The sequence below is a fragment of the Rhinolophus hipposideros genome, assembly GCF_964194185.1.
Source record: "Rhinolophus hipposideros genome assembly, chromosome: 22".
In the NCBI taxonomy this organism is placed as follows: Eukaryota; Metazoa; Chordata; class Mammalia; order Chiroptera; family Rhinolophidae; genus Rhinolophus; species Rhinolophus hipposideros.
Window position 1 is genome coordinate 11443035 of NC_138068.1, and position 18467 is coordinate 11461501.

The 18467-nt window shown below is 44.7% G+C and overlaps 1 protein-coding gene across 1 annotated transcript in view; it reads right to left on the bottom strand.

The window, feature by feature from the left end:
* The window catches only part of EYA2 (EYA transcriptional coactivator and phosphatase 2), a 224478-nt gene extending 207693 nt beyond the window's left edge, over nucleotides 1–16785 (bottom strand). The window contains exon 1 of the mRNA XM_081033652.1: nucleotides 16602–16785. The gene's annotated coding sequence lies outside the window, so the exon portion shown is untranslated. The remainder of the gene's footprint in view (nucleotides 1–16601) is intronic.
* Between the last annotated feature and the right edge of the window lie 1682 nt (nucleotides 16786–18467).

An 18467-nucleotide genomic window follows, 5' to 3' on the forward strand; every position in this document is an offset into this window, starting at 1 on the left:
TAAGAAATTCTCTGAAGACTCTTTCAGATGGGTCAACCTCTCGTCCAATGCTGAATTCCTTCTCTAACACCTTAGAGGGGCCTCAATGATTCCTAAGTCCACCGACGATTAAACCCAAATCACCCAACTCATAGCCTCACCACCCATGCTTGGCCCACTGGGACACAACTCAGATCAGTTTTTCTCACTTGTGAGAAAACTCTTTTTTACCAAAATGGGGATGGGTGCTTGGAGCCTGGGAAATGATTTACTTCAGAAAGGGGTAGAATCCCTATGTGGACATGTGAGATGCCACCCTGTAAGCACACGACAGAGCTTTACGACAAAAAATTGTCCAATCTCAAATGTTAACAGAGCCAAGGTTGAGAAATCTTGACTTATCTAAGGACACGTGTTTTGTCCTCTTTGTTCTTCACCCTAATGACTAACTTGGTTTACACCTCATTTTCATACTTTTGATGAACACCTAGACATAGGAAAGATTTCCTTGTCCTCGTAAATCTACTCTAGGACAACTAACAGCACCATCCCAACAGGACATGGCAACTAACCCTGAGCCCCAGTGTTGGAGAGACAATAGGGAGAGGTGAGGATTGTGGTGAACTGAGAACTCATCCAGCTAAAAGATGCCGTCATTTTCCCAGCCCCGTTCAATTAAAGTCATGTACAAATGTGGGCACAGAGTTGACAGATCTTCTCATTTTTTAATGGAAGCCAGAAATCTGCATGTTTGTGTGAAATGTCCAGATTTTCAAATGTTGGCTCCATTTCCTATTTTAAATGTTGTGCCGACCAAACAACATGCCTCTTGGCTGCCAGCTTGCAGCCTCCGTGTTGCTTCAGACGTTACTGCAGTGCCACTAGCTGGACCGTGAAAAAGGGCAGTGGAAGCAAGAATAGAGGGCAAAGCTCAGAGGAGGAAAGGAAACATGGGCGGACCATCAGGGCCCAGCAATGTAAGCCCAGCACAGCCAGGTCCTCTCCTTCCATTGCAAGTGAAGCACTTCCACCTTTCCCTCTGAAGTCCATGGCATTTCCCACGGTTGGCTGGAGGGTCCCAAATACTGAGTGCGAATTTTGTACAAGATGCCACGAAAGAGGTGACCTTCCCTGAACACTCCTTACTTGAAATAAAAGATCATCCTTTAGGCCTGTGGGAGGCAGAATAGTAGGATGTCTCAAAAGTTCCAACCTTTACAGGAGTGTGTGAGGAGAAAAGGAGACGATATACCCAGAATATAGCACAGCGCTTGCAAAAACTAGAAATTTCACAAATGGCACTGTAACCTAGTAGAAGAGGCGTGGAGAAGGGTTACCAAAAGGTGCATTAGAATGCAGTTTTGGCGTCCACAAGGAAGCAATCCACCACCACCACTACCACCCCCGCTTCCAGCGAATGTTGCTGGCTTCAGTTGGAAACCTACCTCTCTTCCACTCCATCCCTAGTTCCAGAGGTTGCATGTGACAAAGGACAGAATCCTCCTCAAAAGGCATTCCTTAAGAGATGGGCCCATCACCTACATTTGAGTTCTTGAACCAGCCGTACCTGAACTTTTTATTTCCCCAAGTCCACAAATTTCCTTTTTACTTAAACCACCTCGGAAGTAAATTTTCTGTTGCTTATAAGCAGGACAATCTCCAGCTATGTGGCCCGTTGGCCGGGTTTTTGCTGAACTCCAGCTTTGGGGTAGAGAAGGCAGATGATGAATTCAGTGTTGTCAGCCTGGGCATCTCAGGTCTTTAAAGCTCGGGGAGCTTAGCTCACTCCCGCCCCTCCCCACCCCTGCCCCTGCTTAATTACTCAACTTTCCAACCTCCTGGTGTGGAATCCTTCAGGGCTCTCCCCTTTTTCCCCTTTCACATCTGTAGCCATTGGAAACTATCACCCCAGTCCTTGCAATGTGAACAACACAAGAAATTCCTTGCCATTCTAAACAGTGGCTGACAACCATTTATGAAACCTGCAAACATTTCACCACTCCTAAATCAACCCCAGATGACAAAATAATAATCATCATGAAACTAATGAAAACCCGAAGGAGGATGGATTTGGACCACATTGCCATTACCCATGATGAGCGATGATCAGGAAAAAGTCTTGAGAAAGACATAAAAATGAAGCAAACTGATTGCTCTTTGGAACAAGTCTCAGCCCCCAACCCCGTGAGACTCAAGTCCTACTTTTTTTCCTGGAAACAATTTTTAGCATCTCTTGGCATCCTTCTGGTCAGGAATTGGTAAAAAGAAAAGGAGAGAGCGAGAGAAGGCTCAATGCCTTTTCACTGAGATTAGATTTCCAGGGTCTGCGGCCATGTTTGGGAGAGTGGTCACACACTGTGAGCCGTATGTGCATTTTGGTGGTTCCTCGTAGTGATTAAAAAATTGGGACATTCCTCATAAAAATCCAGATTTCACTGTCTTTTGAAAAATCAGAACACATGGTAATATAAAGCCCGAATTCCTCCCGGTAAGTTATCCTGTCCACTTCATCAACTTTGTTACCTGTCTGGCTGCTTTGAGTATCTGAGTTTGCAAGTATTTAAGATTTAGGCTCTGTGTATTTTTTAAAAATCATTACAAAAAATATAATAAGTTTGATTTCGGTCATGTCTGATTGGCATAGGCTGCTGCATTCAAGCCAGGCCCTATCCCCTCTGGCCCCTCCTCCAGGACCTCACCTCGCCCTGCCCCCTTGATCGTGGCCGAAGCCACACCAGCCTCTAGGCTGCTCACATCTCAGCGCTTTTCCACTTGCCCTCTCTTCTCTCTAGAATGTTCTTCCTCAGACATCGGCAGGGCTCCCCCACTCATTCAGCGCTGCGCTCAATGGCTGCCTGCCCCAGGTACTTTCTATCCATTTCTTTTAATTTTCCCCCACCGGCTTATCACCATCTGACATTCTGTGTTCTTCACATATTTGTGTGTTTATTTTTGGTCTTTCCCCACCTAAGTACAGCTCCATAAGGGAGTAGATTTAGGTTGTTTTTGTTCACTGCTGTATTCTTCATGTCCAGAATAGTGTGCCTGGTACACAGCTGGTACTCGATACATATTTTCGAATGAATGAATGAATGAATGAATGAATGAAGTTTTCCATATTCAGGAGGAAATGGAGGTGGGGGGTGAGGTGCAGGAGGAAGGTGAAAGGAGGCAAACCCAGGAAGTCTGCCCACCTAGTCACTGAAAACCGGGCAGATACTTCTGGAGAGAAAGACATTTTTCACCATGAAAGAAAGGGAACGAGAAGAAAAAATGAAAATTCTGAAATTAGAGCCAATGGCAGCTTTGGAGTGCAAGCTTTTGGTAAGTGTTCTTCTCCGCCTCTGACCCTTCTCTGGACATGAAGAATAACACAGCGGTGAACAAAAACAACCTAAATCTACTCCCTCGTGGAGCTGCAATTAGGTGGGGAAAGACCAAAAACAAACACACAAATATGTAAAGGACACAGAATGTCAGATGGTGATAAGCCTGTGGGGAAAACTCAAGAGAAGGTGGATAGTAAGTACCTGAGGTAGGGAGGGAGGCCTCACGAGCAGGCAGCCACTGAGAACAGCGCTGTATGAGCGAGGGAGCCCTGCCAGTATCTGGGGAAGAACATTCTAGAGAGAAGAAAGGGCAAAGAGTAGCCCAAAGTCCCAACTCCTCCTGGGACAGGGTGGGGGTCTCTGCTCTGCCAGGGGCTGGTCACGTGACTGTGGCAAGCCCTTGTCCCAGGGGCTTCAATGTCCTCATCTGTACAGATTCTAATCCCTGACCGCTAGGACTTCCAGGCTGCCTACTGAGTGCTTGTCCTGGCAACTTCTCAGATAGGGACGCAAAAAGCCAATGTCTCTGGCTGTGTCGTAAGTCATCTGGAAAAACCTGAGCTGTTTTCCAGCTTGAGGCGTACGTCCCAGGCACTTTTCCCTTCTCTTTCACGTCAGACTATATCAAAGCGCATTTGTGCCAGCGCAGGAAGACAGGATTTCTATAGTAACTTTTTCCTCAACAGGTAATCAATAGCATTTAACAATCACTTGCCGGGTATCAGGTGCTCTTCCCTGCTAGTCATAGTTGTTAACTCTTATAATGTGGATTCACTTCATAAATAGGGGAACTGAAGCTGGAAGAAGTGACGTAAACCCAAGGTCAGGTGGCTAGTAAGCAGTAGACTCTGGATTTGAACCTGGACAGACCGGCTCTTAACCTCTGTGTTATGCTGCACCTAAAGCTAATAGGAAACACAAATATATTCCTGTAAAACACCAAAACACTTACCATCAAGACTTATGTCCCCTTTGTTTTCCTCTCATGCCTGTCAAAAACAATTAATTGTCCAGTTAAATGAAGGTGAAAGAGAAGGTAAATTTAATTCTTTCTATGCTGGTTAAAGAGGCAGGGAATGCAAGGGTTATGAAGACAACATCTGGAATCGCACTCCTGTATACAAAGCCTGGCTCTGGTGCTTACTAGCTGTGTGACCTTGAGCAAGTCACTTAACCTCTCTGGGCCTTACTTTCCTCATCTAAAATGGGAATACTGATAGCACCTACTTCATAGAATTGTTGTGAGGAATAAATGAATTGATGCCTATACTCATTCAGAACAGATCCCAGCATCAAAGAAGCTTTCAGAGGTCATTTTTATTAACATTGTATTCATCCAAAGGTTAGCCAGTTTTTTTTTTAAAGATATAAGATACAGACTAAATGTATCCAGATACTAACATGGCCTGATACAACTTTACCAATACCCTGACACAACTTTACCAGACATCCTTGACAGATCTCCTTTGTTTCATTTTATTCCCCTGAGAACAGAGTACAGCTGAGCAATTCTGGTTAGTAGAAGGTTCTGGTTATCTGGGGCATTTGTTGTAAGCAGGTTGCAGGGATGAGCTTCAGAAGTAACAGATTTCATTTAAATAAATAGATCTCAGAGAAAATTTCACCTCTTCAGATTTGTGTTTCTAACACTTCGCTCATGAATTCTGCCATACCTGGGTGCCACTTTAGCTACCCTGTTTCCCTGAAAATAAGACCTAGCTGGACAATCAGCTCTAATGTGTCTTTTGGGGCAAAAATTAATGTAAGACCTAGTATCATATATTATTTTATATTATATTATATTATATTATATTATATTATATTATATTATATTATATTACATTATATTAGACCCAGTCTTATATTATTTTAAAATAAGACCGGGTCTTATATTCATTTTTGCTCCAAAAGACGCATTAGAGCTGATTGTTCAGCCAGGTCTTATTTTCGGGGAAACACAGTAGTAATTATTTGGCAGGCTTGATTTTAAACCATTTTTGTCTTAAGCAGTAAAAAGGTGGGAAACCATTTGTTTGAAATGCTTATTCTGTCTTTTTCAAATGCACAATAAAGACAGAACTCTAAAAGAAAAGCCAGTTCATGCACATTTTAAGTTAATGTGGAAAGGGGACACACCCCACTGAAAACAAGACTTCCCTTCAGAGACTAATAGATTCTTTCAGAAAGTATGAAATCCCAAAACTGTAGATACCCAAAGAACAGTGAGGAATGTGCTCAGGGGCAAGGAACCTTCATTTTCATCCCTTTCTTTGAGTACTTCTGGAGGAGGGTGCAATTCCATCATACCCTAAGAATATCATCTCAGACATGCAGACTGTGTTCCCATCCATCGGTGTTTTAAGTTGTGTAACAAATCTGCTGTAGACAGCATTTGCCTCATGAACTGTTAGAGTCTGGGGTCAGGGGATTCGAGTGACCTGTCCAACATCACACAGAAGGTGTGCGATGGTGTGCGGAGTCCATTCTACACCATCCCCAACAGCTGCCAAACCTGTGAGAAACTGTCTCGTGACCCCACCTTATAAGCTAAGCCCCAGCCTGATCTGAGGAGGCGGGCATGGTCCCCTGGATGGCAAGAAATTGCAGAGGTTCTTAAAAGACTGTCACTTAGAGAAGAATGTCTCAACCCACTGCCATTATGTTTTCCATTTGTTGTTGAAGAAAGAGTCCATTCACTCTTGATGTTAAGGCAGGTAGAAGGCCACAAAGACTCAAGCTCATTGAGGATAAAGGATGTTACTGAAAAGTGAGAATCGACCATAAATGGCCGTGGGTCAGGGTGAAGTCTGTGTGCTTGTTCTAGAAGGTCCTGTGGGGGGAACAGGCCTGTGCTGTGGGTCAGAGAGACCTGGAATGGAATGTCACTGGGCAGCCACTTGACCTGTCCCAGCCTCAGTTTCCCCACTTGTTAAATGGGTACACATATGTCACAGCGTTTTTGTCGTCATTGTTGAGAGGGTTGAATGAGTTTTGTGAAAGCGTCTGACACAATATAACTTCTGTGAGAGACTTTTAAATCCACTTCTTCCTTCTCCAGTTCTCCTCCCTGAATATTGAGATTAGTTTGATTCAAAACTCTCAGATAAAGACATACCAGTATACTTCAATTCTTCAAAGTCCCAGAAGTCTGGGGAAGTTTCATTCATTAGATAATAACACAAGGTTAAAATATCCATAAGGATTGCTTAGACAATCAGTTATTTTATCTCTGTTCTGTGAATGGGGAAACTGAGGCACAGCTAGGCGTGACAGAGCTGGGATCTGAACCCCTGTAGCTGGGCTCCCAAGTCCCAGCTGTCAATGATACATTCCACCATCTGCAAATCTGGTGAAGACCAGGATTTAGACTAGGTTAGCTTGTAGTTCATATCAGATCTGGAACATTCTGAGTGGGTACCATTCAAAGCTGGGGTTAGGAGGGGGCCATGCGTCTTTGGCAGGATAAGGTAGCAGGAGAAAACTTTTGTTTTTCTTTTTCAATTCATTAAGGTTCACTGGGGTGAGCAAGAACCTCATTTTTTTCTTCCCATGACTTCCCTTTTATTTTAACGGGGAAACGTGCATTTCAAAGACTGCTCAATAGCAGCGTTGAAGTCTCAAGTTCAATCACAATGTCCCCATTGTGGCTGGGGGACTCCTTGGCCTTTAAGCTTGGGTTATAAAAATTTGGTCTGAGCCCAAAGTCTGGCTTTAATAGAATATTTTAATTTTGTTTAATGAATATTATTTTAAATCTGTTTGGCAGTTTTAAAATGTGTTCTTTTATTTTCAAATTAAAATTTACTGATGTTCAGTGCTTTCCTGGGGGTGGGGGTGCAGCAAGGAGTGGGGGTGATAATAATACAAGCTACCATTTATTGAGTGCTTACTATGTGCCGAACACCCTGCTGCGTGCTTTATGTGTGCGACCTCTTTTAACCCTCACAACCACCCCACGAACAGCGACCCCATTGCCTCCACTGTCTGGGAAGTGGAGAGGGTCAGCTCCCAGCCCACTGCGATGGCACAGTGAGTGAGTGGCAGACGTAAGGTTTAGACCAGATCCGAGTTCAGGGTCTGCGCTATTCACCACTGCCCCACGTTCTCTTGACACCATAAAAAGACTTGGCTGACCATTAGCTGAAAGGCACACCGCTGACCCAGGATTCCCTATAATCTCAAGGGTAATAATAGCTGGTTTACTGCACATTCGATGTAGGCAGGCACTGTGGCAAAGCGAAGTGTTTCACATGTATCACCTTGTTTACATTCTCACCAGGGCCCTTCGAAGCAGTTGTTATTGTTATGATTACCATCACCCCAATTTTATAGAGGGGACCTGAGACCCAAAGAGCCTAAGCCATTTGCCGAGGTCATTCTCATCATTATCATCCAGCCACTAACACTGATATCATTCATACTACTTGCCATATGCTATTCCAAACCCTTTATATTTATTGATGCCACAATAACTCCTTGAGGAAGGCGCATTATTGTCCACCCTATTTTACAGATGAAGAAACTGAGGCACAGAAAAGTTTGGTAACTTGCCCAAAGTTGGTTAATGCTAAACAGGGATCTGAACCCGAACAGCTTGGCTCCTGGGCTCATGCTCTTTCTTTCTAGGCCGTACGTCAGGGCCAAGGCTAAAGTTCGGGACGTCTGACTCCTCCGACTCCGACCTGTTCCCTACCACCTCTTAAGGGAAGCAGAAGGTTGTCATCCATCTGAGGCAGGGAGCGGGCCATAGACATTGCCTGACGCAGTTCTAGGCCCAGAAGCCAGGGCAGTGCTCTTATTGAACCAGCCAGGCACGGCTTCCTTGGGTGAGGGTCTGTAGAGCTGGGTCTTTTTCTCCATCCTGCTGCTTAAACACCGCAAAGCTCAAAAATCCTATTACTGGGCTCCGAATCCTCAATGGGAAAGAAGAGGCAGAGTGATATTGGTGAATACACACTGGGGTCCTGCTATCAGAGGTGCCAGATTGGGACCCTCTTGTCGTATTAAGAATTACTGCCTTAGTACTGAATCCTCAGTAATTAGCCCCGCGCCTGGAACACAGCTCAATAAGTACTGTTGACTACATGAGGGAAAGAATGACTGCATTTGTAATTTTCTCCCATCACATGCAATGTATCAGGCACGTAGGAGCACTCGATAAATAATAAATCGGTAAAATGGCATATGAAATGTCCCAAGTGCAAGTTCTTCCTTATCAAACAAAATTTGTCTTGTCCTATTGCAATTTCTCAGGGGTCAGCAAACTTATTCTGTAAAGATAGAAAATATTTTAGGTTTTGCAGGCCATACGATCTTTGTAGTAACCACTCTGCTCCGCCCTTTTCGCATGAAAGCAGCCATAGGCAACAGCTCAGACCAGCTAACTGCAGTGACGCAGCCGGTATTTCAACAGATTCCAACTTGAAACTTCCATTAATTCCTACAAGGACAGGCTGGAGATTCTGTGAGAATTAGCGGGTGTCTCATTTCTGAGCACAACTTTTGCACCTGACCATCAGTTCGTATTCTTAAGGTAAAACCAGACCAGTGGAGACTGACTTTAAAATCCAGCTCTCCAAGGCAGAGACATGCAGGAGAAACAGCTCTTATATTCCAGAGGGACAGGCTTAGGAATCGAAACTGGGTTCAATCTTGGCTGTGACACAAGCCATGGAATCTTGGTCAAGTTATTTCACCTCCCTGAGATTCAATTTTCACTTCTGTAAAATAGGTATAATCGTAATCATAATAGCACATTCCATCTAAGGCTATTTGGAGACAAAAATATGTGTTTGCTTAGCACAGTGCCTGGTACATAATAAATGTTCAATAAATATGGGCTACTGGTTATTTTCAAACAAGTCTTATGTTTTCTTAAAAACAGAAAACTAATTCATTAAAAATAAGCATCCAAAACAATGACGGCAAGGCTCACAGAAGAGACATTTTTAAAATCAGCTTTCTAAAGACAGTCCACCAAGGTATTCCAGGGGTCCCAAGGTATCAGAGAATTCTCCATTCTAGATCAAACCACTAGCAAGCCCCCCAATCTCTCTGCCCACTGTTCCCCCCCCCAAAAAAAAAAACCTGTTTCTATGTCCTTTTATCACTTTGCTTTCCTTGTCGCTGCCAGCGCAATGCTGAAAACACTTGGAGAGTTTCAGACATTTGCTGGTTTAAGACATTCTTTCTCCCCTCTCGTCCCCCTCCCCTCCACAACCCAACGTCAACATCTCCAGGAAGCATGGCGTCCTTAGCAAGAGGAGAGCTCAGGCCCATGGCAGACACGAGGAGAATAATATCCTCGGCTCCATTCTTGTTCACGGCTGGATGGGGCCAAAACTCTGTTTACAACACAAGGAGCAAGTCACAACTTGTTATGCCACATGACACCCTCCGAGCAGCAAGTCACCATTTCCCGCTACTGTACCAATCACACAAAAGGCCAGAGGTGCAGGAATCTGCCCCCTCTGCTCCTTCGCCACCACCCACTTCCTAATCAAGAAGAACATTCAGACCTTTGCTGGAGACAAATGTTTCTAGAACACCCTGAAACAAAAGTCCCCATAGGTGTAAATAATACACACCCAAAAAAGAAAACAACCTCTCTGCATCAACACCCTCTCTGTTTCTTCTAAGAAGAGGTTTTCTCCCTACATGGAATTTCCATCAGCACATGGGTTGGTAGCAAACTCGGGGACACAGTGGACACTCTGTCTCTCCGTATTTTAGGGAACTGCCAATCAACAAAGACCTGAAGGTTTGTACTTATATGTTATGGCACCCCAAATGCCAAAAACACATAGATGTTTGTAGAAATAAAACAATTTCCTTTGAAGAAGATTAATACCTTCACTACAAAGTTACTTCAGGAAGGGGATGGGAGGTGAAGAAACTGACCAGAAGAAACACAAGACATGTTAGACCTCTGGCATCCGAACAGCAGGAATGAAACACCTACATTGGAGTGAAGGGTGGCCCTGGAACCTGCTTTTCCTCCTGAACAGTGAGAGGTGAGAGTGGTGATGAAAGGAGATGGGAATTCCAGCCCTCCTATCTCAGTTGACTCCAAGAACATCTTCGATTGTCCTCAGAGCCCAAATCAAATCAAAATCTTTCGGCTGTGGGCTTAGAAACCCCCTTTCTGTGTCCATTTCAACTAAACACATCTATCAGGCAGGAATTTGGACTTGGCCGAGGTAAGGAGAACTGGTGGTTTTCGTCCTGTTTTGGTGACCTTCATAGGGCTTATTTATGCACTTCAAGCTCATGACCTAATACATGTTGGTTTGGCTTCTCTTCTCATAATAGCAGCCTGTAAAAAGCTTTTGAGAATTCCCCGTGTTTTCTTATTTTGGGTCAAGAAAATAAAATCGATATCTGAGTACCCTTAAAAAAATGGTCTGCGCAATCTGAAAATTTGGAGTGTTTCCACTGGGGCTAAGGATATCTCTTAAAGCCTCAAAGATCATCAAAGTTAAGCCCAACATTTGCCATTTTTAAGGTGAAATATTTGGGAATGGCATATATGAGAATTAGCTAAGAGGGACTTTTTTTTGACATAAGTCAAACAATGACATTTAAAACTCACGTTAAAGCAATTACAGTGCAGAATTTTCCGTGTTTTTCCCATTTCTTAAACAGAAGTGTATATGTTTTCAACATAGTTTCTTGCTGTAATTTTCTTTCTTGGCAAACCCACATCTTACCATGAAAACCAAAGTATGCACACTACAGAAACAATAATGGTTGAAACAGACTCGGCTGTCTCAGGCATGATTTTTCTTTACAAAATTAAAATGTCTTTGGCTAACACACTGTAGATTTCAGTTAAGAAAGACGATTTGGGGCGATTACTAGAAAAGAAAGGGGAACTGACAGATTGAGCTGAAGTGAGACAAAAGTTAAGTTGCTATATTCATACAGTAGTCAGACTCTCCAGTTTCTCATCCTTTGGGGGGTGGAGGAGGAGGGCGTAAAATGTGGATTTTATCATTTTTCTTTAGTTAAATTCACAGAAAATTGACAACTCTCCTTGGTATGGCTGTGAGTAGATATGTACCGATATGTTACAACTGGGAATGCAGATTTTTAAAATCTAACTTTACTAGACGCTCAAAAAGAAAGAGGGGAAAAATCCAGTGGTGTTGAAATCACGCACTTTTTCACGTTGTTGACACAACACTATTGATACTAAATGACAACATAATTTCTAACCTGTTTTAAATACTTTGTTCATTTGAAAACGTGTCTAAATGAACATTATCAGACCAAGACCATTGACCGGGGCACATTCTCGAAACTGTTAAGAAGTAAGAAGTAAACTTGTCTCCCTGGCTAGCTGTTCATCTAAGTTCCTGTTGTAAATTTCCGTGTCTATCTGAATGCAGAGGCAGACTTTCAAAGAAGCCTGAGCAGGGACTTCTGCAGGGACATCTGCGCCCTAACTAGTATCATCAGAAGGGTGATGACAGCAATGACGAAGCCCCTGCTACAGACCAGGAATATGTGGAGAGACCCTCTCATCCATCCTGCCACGCTGTGTCCCAAAGTGGGGGCCCTGGCAGACCCCCAGACTCTCAGCCTCCCTGTCCCAGATTCAAGCAACCCATTGCCTTCCTTAACCTTCAAAGTGGCAAAGAGAAATAATTCCAGTTACCTGACTCTTGGGACCACCTGTTCCAAATTATTCTTCGTTCTCCAAATGTTTACAATCTAACCCTCAAACAACAACCCACCCATAGCAATACAGTCCCTTCCAGTAAACATCATTTGGACTGCCTACCGTAACATTTTAGGGCCTTGCCACTGCCGGTAAATTTATTGACTCTTTTTAGGAACTGAAATGCATGGTGTTATAGTATGGAAGGAAAAAATCAAATTAGCCCTTGTAAATAAACAGTCATTTTCCTTTACAGAACCATACACAACCTGCTAAATATCATGACTCACAAAGGCTCACAGTTGTGTATTCTAAATACTTAACATGAGTTTTTCTTTCTCTGTTTAAAACAACAACAAAGAACAGCAGGACAGAGTCAGAAAATAATTGTGTTCCATGCATTTAAAAACATTCAAATTTAGTACCTCTGTGCAGAGAGAACTGGGGCAGAAATGACACATGGGGAAGGCCTAGTCTGCAGAGGTCTGTAGGCCTAAATTCTGGTTCCACTTGCTCTGTGGTCTCTCGCGAGTCATTGGACTTAAGACGCAGTGTCCTCATTAACAAAGTTGTAATATTATTATTATTATTATTACCACCTAACTCAAAGAGCTGTTGTGAGAAACCATCCTAAAAACACACGTTAAGAGCTGACTTCAGGCCTAGTATACAAGTAAGTGCTCAATCAATGGCACCTATTTCCATTATTATCATTAATGCAAGGATATAATTTGCAAATGGAGAGAAATGGCAAAAGCACGAATATGACAAAAGTGAGCAAAAAAGAAGAAAAAAAAGCAGCAAAAGTACATTTAAAAGACTGGCTTTTTTCGTCCTCTTTTCCCTATGAGGCAGGTACTTTCATACCTTGAAACTGATTTTAAATCACACACAGTAAGGAACAACTTCCTGCCCCTCTGATGCACTTACTGTGAGATAAGTGGGTCTGAGCCAGTCACTCCAAGTATTTGCCACCTGATTGGTGGGGGGGTGGGGGTGGGGGTGGGGGTTATCCTCGGATTAGAAGAGGTGTTAGTCAAACACCATTAGATCAGTTAAGATCTTCAAATAGCAAAAATGAAGCATTGTCTCAAGCGAATTCTCCACTAATTGCTTCCCTTCCAGAATCTTCTTTCTGTTTTGTGTGTTAGGGACTGTTTGAACTGCCACAAATCGTGGGGGTGGGGGTGGGGGTGGGAGGCAAGTGGGCCATTCAGAAAGCTGTTATGATATTGGGGGGTGGGGATCAGGGAGGAAGGTGGGGAGTGAACGAGGCATTGTGGGGAGTATGTGTGAGTGTATATCTGTGTTTTCTGTCAACAGGCTGTGTTTTCTCAACTCTAGGGTTAATTCTCTGTAAATAGATTCCGTTTGAGTCCACCAACTCCCTTTTCAGAGCAGCTAGCTAGAAAAAAGTTTCCTTCCACCAATAAAACTCAATCTTGGCAAGAATCGGAAGGTTCAGCCTTTGGAGATAACCGAATCACCAGCCACTTCAGCTCCACAAACCCCACAGATAAGGAGAATGACATAATTAGGCGAATTCCCCCTTTATATAAAATCTTTGGGGGAAGAAGATCTCCTCTTCCCCAAGGAATTCATGTCAGGCCAGACCACTTTGATTTTATCTATGCCTAAGTGAGAAGCGGCCTTCTTATCCAATCCCGCCCACCTTCTCACACACCCCTTCCCACTCACATAACACCCTATGCTCAAACACATACCACATGCACCTCTGACCTGTGGCCACTGTCTCATACTTGTGCTTTTACTTCTTCCCCAATCATTTTTACGTTAAGGACGCTGGCCCAGCAAAGACAAAACCCTACCCCAGTTGCAAATTCCACCCATCCTCTTACAGAAGATAATGTGCTGTTGCTGTGTGCCTGGATATTTAGGGAAGGGTAAATGTCTAAACAAGATATCCCCAGTCCCTTCATTTTGTCCCGACAGCCTCAGGTTCTCTCTCTGCTGAGAGAGGCATCTGTCATAAGCTGTTGGGAACCCCACTTATGCACCATAACGGCCTGCAATTTTATTATACAAGGAGTTTATTGCTGGCCTAATTAGTTTCAAACTGGGCATTCCAGCTGAGGACACCTAAAAAAACATCTGGTGAGAGGAGAGAGAAGGCGTCCTCGTTCTGAGCGGGTTACGGTTGGATTTCTGCATAACTCCGGTCTCCTGCATTGAACACAAGTTGTCTTTGGAAAAGTAACTAAAAAAAATAAGGAAACGGTTTCTTCTTTGTGGGAAAGGACTCATCTTGTCATGGGGGAGCCCGACTCGTCTTAAAGTGGACGTGATTGAACTCTGTATACTTTTTTTCACAAGCTACCGGGATCTCAATAGCTTGCTCAAACCTAATTCAAAATGTTCTTAGCTACACCACAGAGCGTTTCTGCTGAGGACTTTTTTGTTCTCCTCACAGCAGCTAGCATTTTATCAATTTATCCGTCTGGAACAAGGCTTGCGATCTCTTACATGCAATTTAAAGCAGAAGCAATACCACAGATTTGGAACAGCATGTCTTGGGTGTTTTGGCCAAATGGTAATCCTGTAACAAGTCAACAAATCATATCTCTTTATGATGTGTTTAATACAACACAAAAGGCACGAAGAGAAGATTCTAAAACTTAAGTGATTAAAACATCTGTTTTCTGAAAATCCCCAAGTATTGGGATAACATTTTTATTGTATTTTATTTTACTTCCTTTAGCTATTTAATATTAAGGAAGAAATTTGTATATTTATACAATATTCTCATACACACAACCATTACACTAGGTGAGCTATTTTAAGATGGAGGAAAAATGCTAATTCCTTTAAGATAAAAGAATAATATTGTGATTTTCAGTTGCAAGAAAAGAATGGAGTAACTACTGACTATGTATGGGACACATGAACTCATTAAAAAAAGTTCAGGTCCTTTCAAATCTAGCCCCATCGGTTAAAAGTGCAAAATTTACAGTTTCTTCCCAAAGCAAGGAGATTTTGAATACAAACACCATTTTATGCTTAGTCAAAAGCAAGATTTAAACCATCACCCTTTGTTATATAAATTTATTATTAACTTTCCTTAGTCTGAGTATGTCTATGTGCAAGGAAGTACAAAGTTCAAGATGTTCAAGTGATGGGAAGATAAAAGTGGGGGGAAAAAAATGAACATTTCTTAGGTAAAGTTTCCGGAAGATTTTTTGCACAAAGATTATTTTTTAAAAGGAGGTTCCTCTCTTTCTCTCCCCAAATGGGCCATCGACTGGTAATGTGGTACTCGTACTCTGGTAGAAGAAATTTCACTCAAGCAAGAAAGGAAAGGCTCATGAAATTAATACAGTCGGTTTGAAATACAACAATTGTCCGCTGCTCATAATTTCCTTTGGAAGGGAGCTCCCTAACTCAAACATAATTCAGCACTCAAATTCTTCCTTGATGTTTGTAAATCATTCTACCTCCCCTCTGCTCTGACGAACACTCCCCAGTACGATGTTCACTCATTTCACTGCACCTCATAATTAAAAGGTACCTCCACCAGGAGTGATTTATACCTCAACGTCATAAAAAAAAGTAATTAAAGATTACGTAGCATTTCGGGGAAAGAGGGAAGAAAAGAAAATGGTATCCATAAAAGGCGGTATCAATCTTGCTTTTTGAAAACAATTCAGAATACAGCAGTGTACCCACTGTTACTCTCAGCTGAGGCTTCGCTGGGGGGGAGCAGGGACCTCGCGCCGCCGAGGCGCTTTACTTTCAACAGCTGAGAAATGCGCATTGAGGATTTTGTGGTGCAAGTCCTTTTTACCAGTCAAGCTTTCCTAGTATTCCTTGAGCTTATAAACTATTTATTTGGGGGCAGGAAATATACTTAAAGAGCTAGGGCCAGCACCGCCGGTTAACCTCCAGACTGCATGCCTAAAAAACATTTCCATGCTCCACTTTCTCCCATTACAACAAACCTCTCGCCACCTTCTAAGCATCCTTTGGAGGTAAAGTTTTTGTGATTTCAACTCCAACTTCAGCAAGCGTACAAAACCCCCGCGAGCTGGACCAGCGCAGGCCGAGCGCAGACGGACTTTAAAAAAGAAATCAGCAACAGGGAGAAAGACGGCTCCGCGGGCCTTTGCGGCCCCGTCCCGGGGATCCCAGAGTTTGCTCCTCGGTTACCCCGCAAACTGCGCCTGCGGGCGTGAGTTGGGATCCGGCTCCCGGCGCCTCTTCGGTCCGATCGGGGAAGCGCCCCTCGTCGCGAGCCACCTCGGCCATAAAACCAACCACACGGAATCAGCCCAGCCGCGTCTACACCGCCCGCGCGCCGTGCACTTGTCCCGCGCGCGGAAGTGCAAACTTCAGGGTCGTTACCCCCACCCCCAAACGCATGGGGAAACTGAGGCCCGGAGCCCGGGACGGACCTTCCCGAAAGAGGTTCAGCCTGCTGTCCCCGCTGCCCTCGTGCCTGAGGCGTCCTGGGAGCCCCGATCCGGCCCGTGCGTCCCCGCGCGCCCCGAAAGCTGCGGAGGCCCGGGCGGGGCGAGCGCTAGAGAGAGGCGCAAGGCGAGGGGCTCCGCGCCCACCCCGCCGGGGGAGTCCCGGTGGGCAGCGGGGGGCGGGCGGGCGCCGCGGGGGGTACTCACCGCGCGCAGTGGAGAGGGGGCCCCGGCGCCGTGCGGAGCGGCGGGCTGGCGGGTGGGCGCGGGTCCGACGCGCAGGGCGACTGCGGCGGGCACGTTGCCGCCTCTGCCTCCGCCTCCTGGGCTGCCGCCGCGGCTGCCTGCGCGGGGAGGACCGGCCCCTTCCCCTCCCTGGGCCGGGCCCTCCCTCTGCCCCCGCCCGGGTCCCCGCGCCGCTGCGTGGGCGCGTGGGGGCGCCGAGGCGCGGCGCTGGGCTCCGCGGGCGCACACCCCCGGCGGCTGGACGCGGGGCGCGGGTCTCGGGCCCTGCAGCTGCCGCCGCGCTGCTCTCTGCGCCTGCAGCCAGCGGAGAACGCTCGCTCCTGCGGGTCCTGGAGGAGGTGAGGGCCCAGCCTCCTCCCCACCCACCGACACCCCACACCTCCTCCCCTGGTAACCCCGTCACGGCCCCTGAGAAAGAAATTATTGCTTAGCAGGAACCTCAGCAAGTACACTGAATTCATTCATTCACCCAGCTATTCATTCATTCATTCATTCATTCATTCATTCATTCATTCATGCAACATACATCGCACAGCTACTGTGCCAGGCACAGCACCTGGGAGATTCAGTTAAAACAAGACAGACTAGATTTTTGCCTTCCCGGAACTTAACATTCACATGGGGAGACATATCATAAGTAAACAATCAAAGAATCAAGGCAATCTCAGAAAGTTATAATTACTATGGAGGGGGAAATGATGTGCGGTGGCAAGGGAGCAGTGATCTTAGGGAAGGCAGTCAGGGAAGACCTCCCTGAGGAGGTGACACCTGTATTCTGAGTAAGTGCCCTTCCTGGTGGAGATGAGTTCAGGGATCTCCTTGCACCCATTTTACAAATAGGGAAACTGAGGTTCTGAGAACTTAATTGATATAAGCCCCTCCACACTCACCCTCAAATTAAGGCACCCCACTTCATTCTGTCATATCCACCTCTTTCAACCTTCCACACATACATACAAAAAACTGGCTTGAACAGAATCTATGCAGCATTTCCTCCCTCACCCACTTTCTAATGTGTATGAACCCTGTTGTGGGACGCCCAGGATGCTTCAGTCCAAAACCAATATCAAGCACTGCCATTTGTTAAGCTTAATAAAACACAGGGTGCTGAGATAAATCTGAATTTCAGAGAAACAAGGAATAAGGTGTAGTATGAGTGTGCCCTATGCAATAGGTCATACATACTTATACTAAAAAAGTATTCATTGTTTCTCTGAAATTCAAATTGAACTGGGTGTCTTATATTTTTCTTTGCTAAATCTGGCAACTTGAAGCCCAACCCTTCCTTATCTCCTTTAATGCCCCAAAGAGACGGAAAGGTAGAAGCTTTTACAAATGATCAAGTCTCAGTTCAAAGAAGGCAGAAGGTGTCTGAGCCAGGGCTGACTTTCAGGCCCAGCTGTCTCCAAACCCCTTGATACTGAGGTATAATAGGGAGCCTTTGACTCCAGTTGTGGAGTTACTGCGAAGTTGATAGATGAAACTTAAGCTCCTGGGGCACTGGTTTTCTGGGCCACTTTCTAAGGCCCTGACAGGGGTCTAGAAATGTGTTCACATGGTTGCTTGCTGATGTCAAATTTACAAAAGTCATTTGCTTTTGACATTTAGCAGCAATCAGTAGAGACCACAGTCTCGTTTCACTTGGAGTCCCCACTGTAGCACTTGACCTTGAATAGGGTGGTGTGGAGTGGCATTTTGGGGATCCAGACAAGGGAAAGTTGAGTTGGGACATGGTGATGTTTGTGGTATTTTTCAGCTTCTTAAAATCTGAATATGTTGTGAAGCTTTTTTTCTGAATTCAAAGAAATATTCACTTTTGTACCTAAT